This window comes from Triturus cristatus, chromosome 2_2 (genome assembly GCF_964204655.1).
Source record: "Triturus cristatus chromosome 2_2, aTriCri1.1, whole genome shotgun sequence".
Classification (NCBI taxonomy): Eukaryota; Metazoa; Chordata; class Amphibia; order Caudata; family Salamandridae; genus Triturus; species Triturus cristatus.
In genome coordinates this window covers 580,991,969-581,006,306 of record NC_140582.1, presented here as the reverse complement: position 1 = coordinate 581,006,306, position 14,338 = coordinate 580,991,969, and the positions used below count along the sequence as shown (strand labels likewise).

Here is a 14,338-nt window from a genome sequence, read left to right as displayed (position 1 = left end):
GGTCTTTTGAACCACATATCTTCAAATTATAGTAAGCACAGTCATGTGTGCAACTCACAAAAATGCTTTTTGCAATTTACAAACTCCAAATTGCGAATCGCTAACTTGTTACCAAATCACAGTTTTAGGTAGTGCATACAAATAGAATCGCTATTTGGAAGGGCGTGTTCAGGGCGTGCTTCCACATAAGGAATCTGTATGTTATGCACTAATGTTTTGCGACCGAAATGTGGCTGCCAACCATTCATACTTTACAACCAACTAAAAGTTGGTGTTAACTCATTCACAAATGGCTAAAAAAAACACATTTTTTTAAGAGCAGGCAGTGGTCCCACAGACTACTGCCTACTCTTGATAAATTAAAATGGAACACTTTATTTTTATTCGAACCCTGTTTTCCTTTAAGGAAAATGGGCTGCATTTTCTTTTTCATGATGGCTTTATTTAAAAGCAATCATGGACATTGTGATCTGCATATCACCAACCCTGTGATGGCAGCAAATCCTAGTGGGTCATAAATTGCGACCTACCTCATTAATATTCATGAAGAGGTCTTTTTGAGACCCACTATGAATTGCTTTTTAGGTAATAAGGACTAGATACCACCCTTGTACAATAGTAATAGCGTTTAACAAATAGTGATTCACAAAAACAAATCGCTATTACACCTGTTCGTACATCTAGCACTACAACACATCCCACAGAGGATACACATTGTATTCACACTCCTCTCCATCCACACTTTAGCAACCTAAAACCTAAGTCCTCTTATCTCTCATGCCTTTTGCTTCAGGACTCGTCACAGGCACCATAACCTGATAAGAGCACAACATCAACCAATTCCCACACAAGTGACACCAGAAAAGCAAAAGGGAATACACCTTTGGAGCATTGTGCAGGACCTCGTGAAAAAGCTCTTGGTTCCTCCTCTTTCACAAACACCAGAAAAGCACCCTCTTCCATCCAAACATCACAGAGGAGAGGAGAGTGCTGCCTCTCCGCAAATGCACTTAGACACCTTACCTGGAGATGGAGCGCTATAGAAATTTAACTACAATACAGATGGTAAATAAAGCTGGTGGCCACAGCCCATAAGTTGTTCCAATAGTCATTTAATTTCTATAGGTGGGCTCGGCCACAACACTGAGCATGTTACAGGTTCTCATAAATGGAAAGCTTTTCCCTAGTCTGTTTTGTGGTACTGATGCTGCGCGCCACTTAGTTTGGTGCAGGAAGTAGAAATACCGTGTGTGCTGAGGTGGGGTGCTTGTCGCCGATTGTTGTCACAAAATGCTGAGATATTTAAGTAGGTGTTGAATTTTTGTGGCTGGGAAGAGGTATGTGAACATAATGATATTTGAAGCCTTATTGTGGTACTGTTTAGCAGGTGGAGGCTGTGAGGGTGGAGGTAACGCCACTTACAAGAAATCCCTCTGCCCTAGCAACACTTCTCATCTGTTGGGTTTTCTTCGCATGACTGGCTACGTTTGGGTGCACCTTCTATTGCAGGAAGCAGTTCAAGCACTCTTAATGGATGTGTGATGAATCCTTCCAAGTGACTGAGAAGTTAGCAGATGTGAATGTAACCATACCTTTAATGTTCAGATTGTGATATATATTCAAGGAGCTCCATTTATTCAGCAGAGCGTAGATATGGGTCCTTCCGGAAGCTAGAGGCCATTCTCCTCCGTGTCACTTTGACCATAACATGGATTACTACAGATAGAACACTTTTCAACATGCTATAACTCAAGGTAGACCACATGGAAAAGTTACACACCAATAACAATGGCCGCTCCACCACAACTAATCCTAGTCATGGAATTAACAAGAGTCCGGTAGAGGCATAAAGCACCAGATGACTAGGACTTTTGTGGGGAGAGCGCCAACACTTTGGTGGAAATAGCAAAAATCAAACTTGCAATTTAAGCATAATTTATGTATCCACATATTTTGGTAATACTTGTCTGACTTGTCGTTGCAAATAAAATATTTGTATATGCAGGATCCCGACAGAAAATGTAAACCATTATGCATGGGGTGCTTGTCATATCTTCTCTAGACATTGTCAGTACAAACAGTTAACTCTTTAATCCCTATGGAGAGTTGAAATAAAAGGTATACCGGTGGGAGGTAAGTGCCTCGTTAGTAGTCCCCATACAAGGTTCGGTTATTAAATAAATCCTATTAGCTTTTTTTTTTCTTTAGTCTGGCTTTAGTAAAGACCTTCTGATTGTACTAAAATTATATGTATGATGTATTGATAAGGGCTTCCAGTCAACCCTCTTAATCTATTAGTGTGTTAATCAAATTTTTCCCCACTCCAGCAAACCCCATGGGATAATGGGTCAGCCCACTACCTCAATTGGCTAGCTTCACTGAGAGACAGCATTCTGCCCTTTGAGAAGGAGCATATTGGCACAATAAATACCAAATTGGGCGAAGGGTTAGCCCACTACAGCATTGGCTAGCTTCACTGAGTGGCCACACTCTGCCCCTTCACAAGGAGCACATAAGCACACAAATTTGTTTTCTTCAGTGCCACGGACTTCTAAGGCAGTGTGTTTTGAGACCAATACATATTTTTGCTTTTCATTTTATATTGACGAGGGTTCTGTAGCTTCCACAACACAGTTTTGAAAAAGCAATGACAAAACAAACACTGGCAAAGCCAAAAGGCAGGAAGCCAACATCAGACCTATTGGCTTTGCCAATGCTTGTTTTAGAGGGGGAACAGAGTTACATTTGGCAGACGCGGCCGTGCTGTAAATTATACTTGCAAGGCACCATCAGCTTGACCTCTCTAGTTTGCAAACCACATATGAGATATGTTCACAGTACAGGCTGTTACTGAACGGGGATGCTGGGTTGGGGGAGGGGCAGAGGAATAATAAAATAAAAGGTGTTATTTGGGGGCCGGCACCTGCCATCTCTCCACCGTTATCTTCTCAGTGCGGCAACAGGAAGCACACAGCCTCCCTGAATCCCCTGGCCAATCATGACGTTGCCTTACAACAGCGTTGTGATTGGTCTGAGCGCTGTGGTTCGAAGCTCAGATGGGCACAGAGAGGCTGTGCATGTTCCCCACCAAGCTGTGTAATGCAGCCTGGTGGGGAACATGCAAAGTGCGCATGACTGTTTGGCCAGCGGCCCAAGAGGGATGGCCAAACAGTCCTGCGCACGTTAGAGTGTGCGAACACTCCTCCCCCTGTCACCTCCTCTGGCCAGCTCAGCCCCACCAGCCACGCACCTTAGCAGGAAGGAAAACGAAAATGATAGCAGTTATCCTTTTTAGCAGAGGAGCCGCCGCTTTGTGTTCAAGACACTCAGAGAGGGTAAGAGCAGCATATAGCTTTGTGCTGTTTCGCCGAAGCTTCTGTTTCTCTTTCTGTGCTCACCAGCTGCACTGTGAAACATGACCGTACTATTGAGGTACCGTGTAACGCACATGCGTAACATACAATTCACATACGGATTGCCAGGGATTTCAGAATGCAGTGAGAAGCAACAGTGAGCGCGCCTTCGCTCCCAAATCCTACCACGACGGTCCGTCCGAAGAGAAGGGCACAGAATTTTAACATCTGCAGCTTTACTGCGGAGGGGAAACGAGGACAGCGCTCGAGATGCAAACCTCTCAGGCGCTCCGCTTTCTGAACGTCAGACCCAGTTCCAAGTCGGCTCAAACATAACTGCGGGGCTATTGCATTTAATTACGGGCCGTGGCAACAATGATGCGGCCTGCTTCAGGGAACACTGCAACTCTCCCACTTGCAGTGGGAATGACCAGGACTCTGCCTGCTGTCCCACCGGGGGCTGGTGCAGGGCCTCAGCGGTGGTGCTGGAGCCATGCGCAGAGTGGGGGAGCTGCCATCAACGCCGCAGCACTCAAGCCATGGGGAGTGTGAGGCATCCAAGCACCGCACAAAAAACTGGGGCCACAAATCAGCCAGGTCAATTCAGCAGGTGAGGGTGCGGTATGGAGCCGACGGTGCATTTGGAAGCACGGTGTGGTAGCGCACAGACGGCATATTTTCCATTGCAATGTTAACAAAACTCGCACTGACATATCCGTTTAACTGTATACTGCACAATCGATAATATGTGGGAATCCGGTTTCAGCAATAAAAATTCATTTACACATCACCAATAAAAGTGTCTGGATTTGTTAGATCCTATTCAAATCTTAAATCCAATCACACTGCAGAATTACAAAAAACGTGCTTCGCGTTAAAAGAATAGGCAGCAATTTGTCAGAGGACAGGGCCAGACTTTTGAACTCTGTCTCTGAACACACAGCAAACGCGACAGGATAACAACTACGTTTAGTGGAATTCTTGATTGCTCGTTGACCTTCTGAACTCCACTAGCGCCAAATTCCGAGCCTGCCTACCTGCTGGGTGAGTTGCCTGTGGACCCGCCACTGTTCCGCTGCTGCCGCTGGTCTTGGTCCGTCTCCCGCTGTGTGTCTCTTCCGCCGCCGCTACATCTCCACGCGGCCGAGAGCGGGGAGAGACTACAGCCCCCAGGCTCCCTTGCGGCCGGTGACGCCGCCAACGCGACCGGAGGCCACAAAAACATCGCGGCTTCCTCCGCGTCGCGGGACGCGCGCGTGCGACGCCGGGCTCAGCCCGGGCAGAGGGCGGGCCGTCTGTGGCCGTCAGAGGCAGGAGGAGGCTGGGCTGGGCCACGTCCCTTGTTCCTGCTAGACCTGTGAGTACATATTCCGGTTTCGTACCCACTAAACTATGTCTACCCGTTCTGGTAAACTGTTAAGGAATGAAGGCGTAAGGGGGCCAAATACAGCAAGCCCCATTATTGGATCGATGGACCGCTTCATTACCAGGGTGGCGGCGGTGATTGATAAGGAGATTGCAATGTCTGAGCGGCGTTTATCTGAGGTCTACCTCCCTTCGAGACGTTCATCCCTGGGGGGCGTTGCTCAATCATCACTTATAACTGCAAGTACCCAGTCCCAGGACGATATTGCGCCTAGTGTTTTTGGTACTGTCTTAAACCCACCCCAGTTGGTTGACATTGAACAAAATATAGGAAGGCTAGAAAGTTTGGCTGCTCTTTTTCCAATAGTCACCATGGAGCCAGATGGTCTTGGTAAACAGATTGCATCATCATCTATCAATGTCCCAAGTGAACCCACTACTGTTGTGGATCCTCTATTTTTGTCCACCTCGCTCTTGGGATTATCAGTAGGGGAGATAGATAGGTCCCCCAATAATTCCCAAACAACCATCAATAGACAGGAGAATAGGCCCTTAAGCAAAATGGTTCGTAAACGTAAAAGGGGCTGCCCAGTTAGACAGGCCGCGCTTTATCAAAATTCAAGAAAGCCTTTTGGAGTGGGTATGAGAACTTCAAGGGCCAAAGCTGTAGTGAATAAACTGGCCATATCCGGGGATGTTGTAAACTCTCCCACAATCTGGCCCAAATAGCGCGAAACTTTTAAAGTTTACGGACTTAGCAACGGTAGGAAATATTCTTGAGAAGGTTTATAGACTCTTGAATCCGTTGCTAACTCAAGTCAAAGGCTTGACTAGATTCACTTTAGGGGTGCTGCAGAAGCCCCAGCACCCCTCCTTCCAGCGCCAACGGGCCTCCGTGGCTAGGAGACGCCTAGCAAGTCACCAGCAGTGCACGAGGAAAGGCATGAAGACCTCCATTAAACACTTACAGGCAGCAGTGCGATCATTTGGGAAACTTTCATCACTAGTACAACTGAAATAACCGTACATAAGAAAAAGTTCCCGTTATAGTGTTTGTTTGTAAAGGTTCTCTCAGAAATGAGTGCTGCTGTCTAACTGCAAACCAACACATTGAAGTTGGTGCACCGCTACGCTGCACGCGTGTGTGCCCCTTACAACATGCAGGTGTGTGGGTGCGCCAGCTCCAGTCTTAAAAACCAAAAACAATCAGTGGTTTTCTGTCAGATGGGAGAGGTGTTGATGGGAGAGGTGTTGGTGGGAGGGGAGGCTGGTAGCAGCAGAACTGCAAAGAAAGTCACTTTCTCCTAATCCTATCTCCTAACTCGCTGCAACCCTTCAGAAGTGGGCAGATTCCATAGATTAGTGAAAGACAGGGAGGAGCAGACGGCAGAGTGAGTCAGCTTCGTCCTACATGAACAGGTCCCACTGAGCACTGGATGGCTTCTTGAGGTACGCTCAAGAGCACTGCGCCTGTGCGTTGACCCACACCGCCAGCCTGAGAGGTGGCACCGATGCTGCTTCACCTCTGCTGGCACCGCCTGCAGAGCCAGACCGTGCAGGACACAGACCTGGAGGGAGGATGTACTCCATCTCCTTAGAGGCGGGTCAGCTGAGGTCAACTGAGCTGGTCTGTAGGTGCAGAAACTTGGGTTTATCCAACTAAGACGTAAGACATCTTGGTGCAGCATTTACTGTCGAGGAGTAATGTGGACATGGAAAAATGTAGTGGAAAAATATCCCACTTCAGGGGAAACTCAGGGGAAGGAGGCAGGGGTGGGTGGAAGGAGGCAGGGGTGGGTGGGTGGGAGGGGGGAAGGAGGCAGGGGTGGGTGGGTGGGAGGGGGGAAGGAGGCAGGGGTGGGTGGGTGGGAGGGGGGAAGGAGGCAGGGGTGGGAGGGGGGAAGGAGGCAGGGGTGGGTGGGTGGGTGGGAGGGGGGAAGGAGGCAGGGGTGGGTGGGAGGGGGGAAGGAGGCAGGGGTGGGTGGGTGGCAGGGGGGGGAAGGAGGCAGGGGTGGGCGGGTGGCAGGGGGGGGAAGGAGGCAGGGGTGGGCGGGTGGGAGGGGGGAAGGAGGCAGGGGTGGGTGGGAGGGAGGAAGGAGGCAGGGGTGGGTGGGGAGGGGTGAAGGAGGCAGGGGTGGGTGGTAGGGGGGGAGGAGGCAGGGGTGGGTGGGATTTGGGGAGAAGGCAGGGGTGGGTGGGGAGGGGGGAAGGATGCAGGGGTGGGTGGGGAGGGGGGAAGGATGCAGGGGTGGGGGGGAAGGAGGCAGGAGTGGGTGGGTGGGAAGGAGGCAGGGGTGGGTGGGGAGGGGGGAAGGATGCAGGGGTGGGTGGGGAGGAGTGAAGGAGGAAGGGATGGGTGGGGTTAAGGAGTCAGGGGGGTGGGTGGGTGGGGGGGAAGGAGTCAGGGGGGTGGGTGGGTGGGGGGGAAGGAGTCAGGGGGGTGGGTGGGTGGGGGGGAAGGAGTCAGGGGGGTGGGTGGGTGGGGGGGAAGGAGTCAGGGGGGTGGGTGGGTGGGGGGAGGAGTCAGGGGGGTGGGTGGGTGGGGGGGAGGAGTCAGGGGGGTGGGTGGGTGGGGGGGAGGAGTCAGGGGGGTGGGTGGGTGGGGGGGAAGGAGGCAGGGCTGGGTGGGTGGGGGGGGGGAAGGAGGCAGGGCTGGGTGGGTGGGGGGGGGGAAGGAGGCAGGGGTGGGTGGGTGGGTGGGGGGGAAGGAGGCAGGGGTGGGTGGGTGGGTGGGGGGGAAGGAGGCAGGGGTGGGTGGGTGGGTGGGGGGGAAGGAGGCAGGGGTGGGTGGGTGGGTGGGGGGGAAGGAGGCAGGGGTGGGTGGGTGGGTGGGGGGGAAGGAGGCAGGGGTGGGTGGGTGGGTGGGGGGGAAGGAGGCAGGGGTGGGTGGGTGGGTGGGGGGGAAGGAGGCAGGGGTGGGTGGGTGGGAAGGAGGCAGGGGTGGGTGGGGAGGGGGGAAGGATGCAGGGGTGGGTGGGGAGGAGTGAAGGAGGCAGGGGTGGGTGGGGGAAGGAGTCAGCGGTGGGTGGGTGGGGGGGGAAGGAGGCAGGGGTGGGTGGGGAGGAGTGAAGGAGGCAGGGGTGGGTGGGGGAAGGAGTCAGCGGTGGGTGGGTGGGGGGGAAGGAGGCAGGGGTGGGTGGGTGGGGGGGAAGGAGGCAGGGGTGGGTGGGTGGGGGGGAAGGAGGCAGGGGTGGGTGGGTGGGGGGGAAGGAGGCAGGGGTGGGTGGGTGGGTGGGGGGGAAGGAGGCAGGGGTGGGTGGGTGGGTGGGGGGGAAGGAGGCAGGGGTGGGTGGGTGGGTGGGGGGGAAGGAGGCAGGGGTGGGTGGGGGGGAAGGAGGCAGGGGTGGGTGGGTGGGTGGGGGGGAAGGAGGCAGGGGTGGGTGGGTGGGTGGGGGGGAAGGAGGCAGGGGTGGGTGGGTGGGTGGGGGGGAAGGAGGCAGGGGTGGGTGGGTGGGTGGGGGGGAAGGAGGCAGGGGTGGGTGGGTGGGTGGGGGGGGGAAGGAGGCAGGGGTGGGGGGGGGGGTGGGGGGGGGAAGGAGGCAGGGGTGGGTGGGTGGGTGGGGGGGGGAAGGAGGCAGGGGTGGGTGGGTGGGTGGGGGGGGGAAGGAGGCAGGGGTGGGTGGGTGGGTGGGGGGGGGGAAGGAGGCAGGGGTGGGTGGGTGGGTGGGGGGGGGAAGGAGGCAGGGGTGGGTGGGTGGGTGGGGGGGGGAAGGAGGCAGGGGTGGGTGGGTGGGTGGGGGGGGGAAGGAGGCAGGGGTGGGTGGGTGGGGGGGGGAAGGAGGCAGGGGTGGGTGGGTGGGTGGGGGGGAAGGAGGCAGGGGTGGGTGGGTGGGTGGGGGGGAAGGAGGCAGGGGTGGGTGGGTGGGTGGGGGGGAAGGAGGCAGGGGTGGGTGGGTGGGTGGGGGGGAAGGAGGCAGGGGTGGGTGGGTGGGTGGGGGGGAAGGAGGCAGGGGTGGGTGGGTGGGTGGGGGGGAAGGAGGCAGGGGTGGGTGGGTGGGTGGGGGGGAAGGAGGCAGGGGTGGGTGGGTGGGGGGGAAGGAGGCAGGGGTGGGTGGGTGGGGGGGAAGGAGGCAGGGGTGGGTGGGTGGGGGGGAAGGAGGCAGGGGTGGGTGGGTGGGTGGGGGGGAAGGAGGCAGGGGTGGGTGGGTGGGTGGGGGGGAAGGAGGCAGGGGTGGGTGGGTGGGTGGGGGGGAAGGAGGCAGGGGTGGGTGGGTGGGTGGGGGGGAAGGAGGCAGGGGTGGGTGGGTGGGTGGGGGGGAAGGAGGCAGGGGTGGGTGGGTGGGTGGGGGGGAAGGAGGCAGGGGTGGGTGGGTGGGTGGGGGGGAAGGAGGCAGGGGTGGGTGGGTGGGGGGGGGAAGGAGGCAGGGGTGGGTGGGTGGGGGGGGAAGGAGGCAGGGGTGGGTGGGTGGGGGGGAAGGAGGCAGGGGTGGGTGGGTGGGGGAGGAAGGAGGCAGGGGTGGGTGGGTGGGGGAGGAAGGAGGCAGGGGTGGGTGGGAGGGAGGAAGGAGGCAGGGTTGGGTGGGAGGGAGGAAGGAGGCAGGGGTGGGTGGGAGGGGTGAAGGAGGCAGGGGTGGGTGGGAGGGGGGAAGGAGGCAGGGGTGGGTGGGAGGGGGGGAGGAGGCAGGGGTGGGTGGGAGGGGGGAGGAGGCAGGGGTGGGTGGGAGGGGGGGAGGAGGCAGGGGTGGGTGGGATTTGGGGAGGAGGTAGGGGTGGGATTTGGGGAGGAGGTAGGGGTGGGTGGGGGGGGAAGGAGGCGTGGGTGGGTGGGTGGGAGGGGGGAAGGAGGCGTGGGTGGGTGGGTGGGAGGGGGGAAGGAGGCGTGGGTGGGTGGGTGGGAGGGAGGGGGGAAGGAGGCGTGGGTGGGTGGGTGGGAGGGGGGAAGGAGGCGTGGGTGGGTGGGTGGGTGGGAGGGGGAAGGAGGCGTGGGTGGGTGGGTGGGTGGGAGGAGGGGGAAGGAGGCGTGGGTGGGTGGGTGGGAGGGGGGGGAAGGAGGCGTGGGTGGGTGGGTGGGAGGGGGGGGAAGGAGGCGTGGGTGGGTGGGTGGGTGGGAGGGGGGGGAAGGAGGCGTGGGTGGGTGGGTGGGAGGGGGGGAAGGAGGCGTGGGTGGGTGGGTGGGAGTGGGGCGGAAGGAGGCGTGGGTGGGTGGGTGGGTGGGAGGAGGGGGAAGGAGGCGTGGGTGGGTGGGTGGGTGGGAGGGGGGGGAAGGAGGCGTGGGTGGGTGGGTGGGTGGGTGGGAGGGGGGGGAAGGAGGCGTGGGTGGGTGGGTGGGTGGGAGGGGGGGGAAGGAGGCGTGGGTGGGTGGGTGGGAGTGGGGCGGAAGGAGGCGTGGGTGGGTGGGTGGGTGGGAGGGGGAAGGAGGCGTGGGTGGGTGGGTGGGTGGGTGGGAGGAGGGGGAAGGAGGCGTGGGTGGGTGGGTGGGTGGGAGGGGGGGGAAGGAGGCGTGGGTGGGTGGGTGGGTGGGAGGGGGGGGAAGGAGGCGTGGGTGGGTGGGTGGGTGGGAGGGGGGGGAAGGAGGCGTGGGTGGGTGGGTGGGAGTGGGGCGGAAGGAGGCGTGGGTGGGTGGGTGGGTGGGAGGAGGGGGAAGGAGGCGTGGGTGGGTGGGTGGGTGGGAGGGGGGGGAAGGAGGCGTGGGTGGGTGGGTGGGTGGGAGGGGGGGGAAGGAGGCGTGGGTGGGTGGGTGGGTGGGAGGGGGGGAAGGAGGCGTGGGTGGGTGGGTGGGAGTGGGGCGGAAGGAGGCGTGGGTGGGTGGGTGGGGGGGAAGGAGGCAGGGGTGGGTGGGTGGGGGGAAGGAGGCAGGGGTGGGTGGGTGGGGGGGAAGGAGGCAGGGGTGGGTGGGTGGGGGGGAAGGAGGCAGGGGTGGGTGGGTGGGGGGGAAGGAGGCAGGGGTGGGTGGGTGGGGGGGAAGGAGGCAGGGGTGGGTGGGTGGGTGGGGGGAAGGAGGCAGGGGTGGGTGGGTGGGTGGGGGGGAAGGAGGCAGGGGTGGGTGGGTGGGTGGGGGGGAAGGAGGCAGGGGTGGGTGGGTGGGTGGGGGGGGAAGGAGGCAGGGGTGGGTGGGTGGGTGGGGGGGGAAGGAGGCAGGGGTGGGTGGGTGGGTGGGGGGGGAAGGAGGCAGGGGTGGGTGGGTGGGTGGGGGGAAGGAGGCAGGGGTGGGTGGGTGGGTGGGGGGGAAGGAGGCAGGGGTGGGTGGGTGGGTGGGGGGGAAGGAGGCAGGGGTGGGTGGGTGGGTGGGTGGGTGGGGGGGAAGGAGGCAGGGGTGGGTGGGTGGGGGGGAAGGAGGCAGGGGTGGGTGGGTGGGGGGGAAGGAGGCAGGGGTGGGTGGGTGGGTGGGGGGGAAGGAGGCAGGGGTGGGTGGGTGGGTGGGGGGGAAGGAGGCAGGGGTGGGTGGGTGGGGGGGGGAAGGAGGCAGGGGTGGGTGGGTGGGGGGGGGGGAAGGAGGCAGGGGTGGGTGGGTGGGGGGGGGGAAGGAGGCAGGGGTGGGTGGGTGGGGGGGGGAAGGAGGCAGGGGTGGGTGGGTGGGTGGGGGGGAAGGAGGCAGGGGTGGGTGGGTGGGTGGGGGGAAGGAGGCAGGGGTGGGTGGGTGGGTGGGGGGGAAGGAGGCAGGGGTGGGTGGGTGGGTGGGGGGGAAGGAGGCAGGGGTGGGTGGGGGGGAAGGAGGCAGGGGTGGGTGGGTGGGGGGGAAGGAGGCAGGGGTGGGTGGGGGGGAAGGAGGCAGGGGTGGGTGGGTGGGTGGAAGGAGGCAGGGGTGGGTGGGTGGGTGGTGGAAGGAGGCAGGGGTGGGTGGGTGGGGGGAAGGAGGCAGGGGTGGGTGGGTGGGTGGGGGGAAGGAGGCAGGGGTGGGTGGGTGGGTGGGGGGAAGGAGGCAGGGGTGGGTGGGTGGGTGGGTGGGGGGAAGGAGGCAGGGGTGGGTGGGTGGGTGGGGGAAGGAGGCAGGGGTGGGTGGGTGGGTGGGGGGAAGGAGGCAGGGGTGGGTGGGTGGGTGGGGGGAAGGAGGCAGGGGTGGGTGGGTGGGTGGGGGGAAGGAGGCAGGGGTGGGTGGGAGGGAGGGGGGAAGGAGGCAGGGCTGGGTGGGTGGGAGGGGGGAAGGAGGCAGGGGTGGGTGGGTGGGGGGGAAGGAGGCAGGGGTGGGTGGGTGGGTGGGAGGGGGGAAGGAGGCAGGGGTGGGTGGGTGGGTGGGAGGGGGGAAGGAGGCAGGGGTGGGTGGGTGGGTGGGAGGGGGGAAGGAGGCAGGGGTGGGTGGGTGGGTGGGAGGGGGGAAGGAGGCAGGGGTGGGTGGGTGGGTGGGAGGGGGGAAGGAGGCAGGAGTGGGTGGGGAGGGGGGAAGGATGCAGGGGTGGGTGGGGAGGAGTGAAGGAGGCAGGGGTGGGTGGGGGGAAGGAGTCAGCGGTGGGTGGGTGGGGGGGAAGGAGTCAGCGGTGGGTGGGTGGGGGGGAAGGAGTCAGCGGTGGGTGGGTGGGGGTGAAGGAGGCAGGGGTGGGTGGGAAGGAGGCAGGGGTGGGTGGGAAGGAGGCAGGGGTGGGTGGGAAGGAGGCAGGAGTGGGTGGGTGGGAAGGAGGCAGGGGTGGGTGGGGAGGAGTGAAGGAGGCAGGGGTGGGTGGGTGGGTGGGAGGGGGGAAGGAGGCAGGGGTGGGTGGGTGGGTGGGAGGGGGGAAGGAGGCAGGGGTGGGTGGGTGGGTGGGAGGGGGGAAGGAGGCAGGGGTGGGTGGGTGGGTGGGAGGGGGGAAGGAGGCAGGGGTGGGTGGGTGGGTGGGAGGGGGGAAGGAGGCAGGGGTGGGTGGGTGGGTGGGAGGGGGGAAGGAGGCAGGGGTGGGTGGGTGGGTGGGAGGGGGGAAGGAGGCAGGTGTGGGTGGGTGGGTGGCAGGGGGGGAAGGAGGCAGGGGTGGATGGGTGGGAGGGGGGAAGGAGGCAGGGGTGGGTGGGAGGGAGGAAGGAGGCAGGGGTGGGTGGGAGGGAGGAAGGAGGCAGGGGTGGGTGGGAGGGAGGAAGGAGGCAGGGGTGGGTGGGAGGGAGGAAGGAGGCAGGGGTGGGTGGGAGGGAGGAAGGAGGCAGGGGTGGGTGGGAGGGGTGAAGGAGGCAGGGGTGGGTGGGAGGGGGGGAGGAGGCAGGGGTGGGTGGGGGGGGGAGGAGGCAGGGGTGGGTGGGATTTGGGGAGGAGGTAGGGGTGGGATTTGGGGAGGAGGTAGGGGTGGGTGGGGGGGAGAAGGCAGGGGTGGGTGGGGAGGGGGGAAGGATGCAGGGGTGGGTGGGGAGGGGTGAAGGAGGCAGGAGTGGGTGGGTGGGAAGGAGGCAGGAGTGGGTGGGGAGGGGGGAAGGATGCAGGGGTGGGTGGGGAGGAGTGAAGGAGGCAGGGGTGGGTGGGGGGAAGGAGTCAGCGGTGGGTGGGTGGGGGGGAAGGAGTCAGCGGTGGGTGGGTGGGGGTGAAGGAGGCAGGGGTGGGGGTGAAGGAGGCAGGGGTGGGTGGGAAGGAGGCAGGAGTGGGTGGGTGGGAAGGAGGCAGGGGTGGGTGGGGAGGGGGGAAGGATGCAGGGGTGGGTGGGGGGAAGGAGTCAGCGGTGGGTGGGAGGGGAAGGAGGCGTGGGTGGGAGGGGGGAAGGAGGCGTGGGTGGGTGGGTGGGAGGGGGGAAGGAGGCGTGGGTGGGTGGGTGGGAGGGGGGGGAAGGAGGCGTGGGTGGGTGGGTGGGAGGGGGGGGAAGGAGGCGTGGGTGGGTGGGTGGGTGGGAGGGGGGGGAAGGAGGCGTGGGTGGGTGGGTGGGTGGGAGGGGGCGGAAGGAGGCGTGGGTGGGTGGGTGGGTGGGGGAAGGAGGCAGGGGTGGGTGGGTGGGGGGGAAGGAGGCAGGGGTGGGTGGGTGGGGGGGAAGGAGGCAGGGGTGGGTGGGTGGGGGGGAAGGAGGCAGGGGTGGGTGGGTGAGGGGGAAGGAGGCAGGGGTGGGTGGGTGGGGGGGAAGGAGGCAGGGGTGGGTGGGTGGGGGGGAAGGAGGCAGGGGTGGGTGGGTGGGTGGGGGAAGGAGGCAGGGGTGGGTGGGTGGGGGGGAAGGAGGCAGGGGTGGGTGGGTGGGGGGGAAGGAGGCAGGGGTGGGTGGGTGGGGGGGAAGGAGGCAGGGGTGGGTGGGTGGGGGGGAAGGAGGCAGGGGTGGGTGGGTGGGGGGAAGGAGGCAGGGGTGGGTGGGTGAGGGGGAAGGAGGCAGGGGTGGGTGGGTGAGGGGGAAGGAGGCAGGGGTGGGTGGGTGAGGGGGAAGGAGGCAGGGGTGGGTGGGTGGGGGGGAAGGAGGCAGGGGTGGGTGGGTGGGGGGGAAGGAGGCAGGGGTGGGTGGGTGGGGGGGAAGGAGGCAGGGGTGGGTGGGTGGGGGGGAAGGAGGCAGGGGTGGGTGGGTGGGGGGGAAGGAGGCAGGGGTGGGTGGGTGGGTGGGGGGGAAGGAGGCAGGGGTGGGTGGGTGGGTGGGGGGGAAGGAGGCAGGGGTGGGTGGGTGGGTGGGGGGGAAGGAGGCAGGGGTGGGTGGGTGGGTGGGGGGGAAGGAGGCAGGGGTGGGTGGGTGGGTGGGGGGGAAGGAGGCAGGGGTGGGTGGGTGGGTGGGGGGAAGGAGGCAGGGGTGGGTGGGTGGGTGGGGGGGAAGGAGGCAGGGGTG

General features: G+C 62.2%; 1 protein-coding gene across 16 annotated transcripts in view; it reads right to left on the bottom strand.

Annotated features, from left to right (window-relative positions):
* The window catches only part of RAPGEF2 (Rap guanine nucleotide exchange factor 2), a 960,874-nt gene that overhangs the window by 504,713 nt on the left and 441,823 nt on the right, over positions 1 to 14,338 (bottom strand). The gene's annotated exons all lie outside the window — the stretch shown is intronic.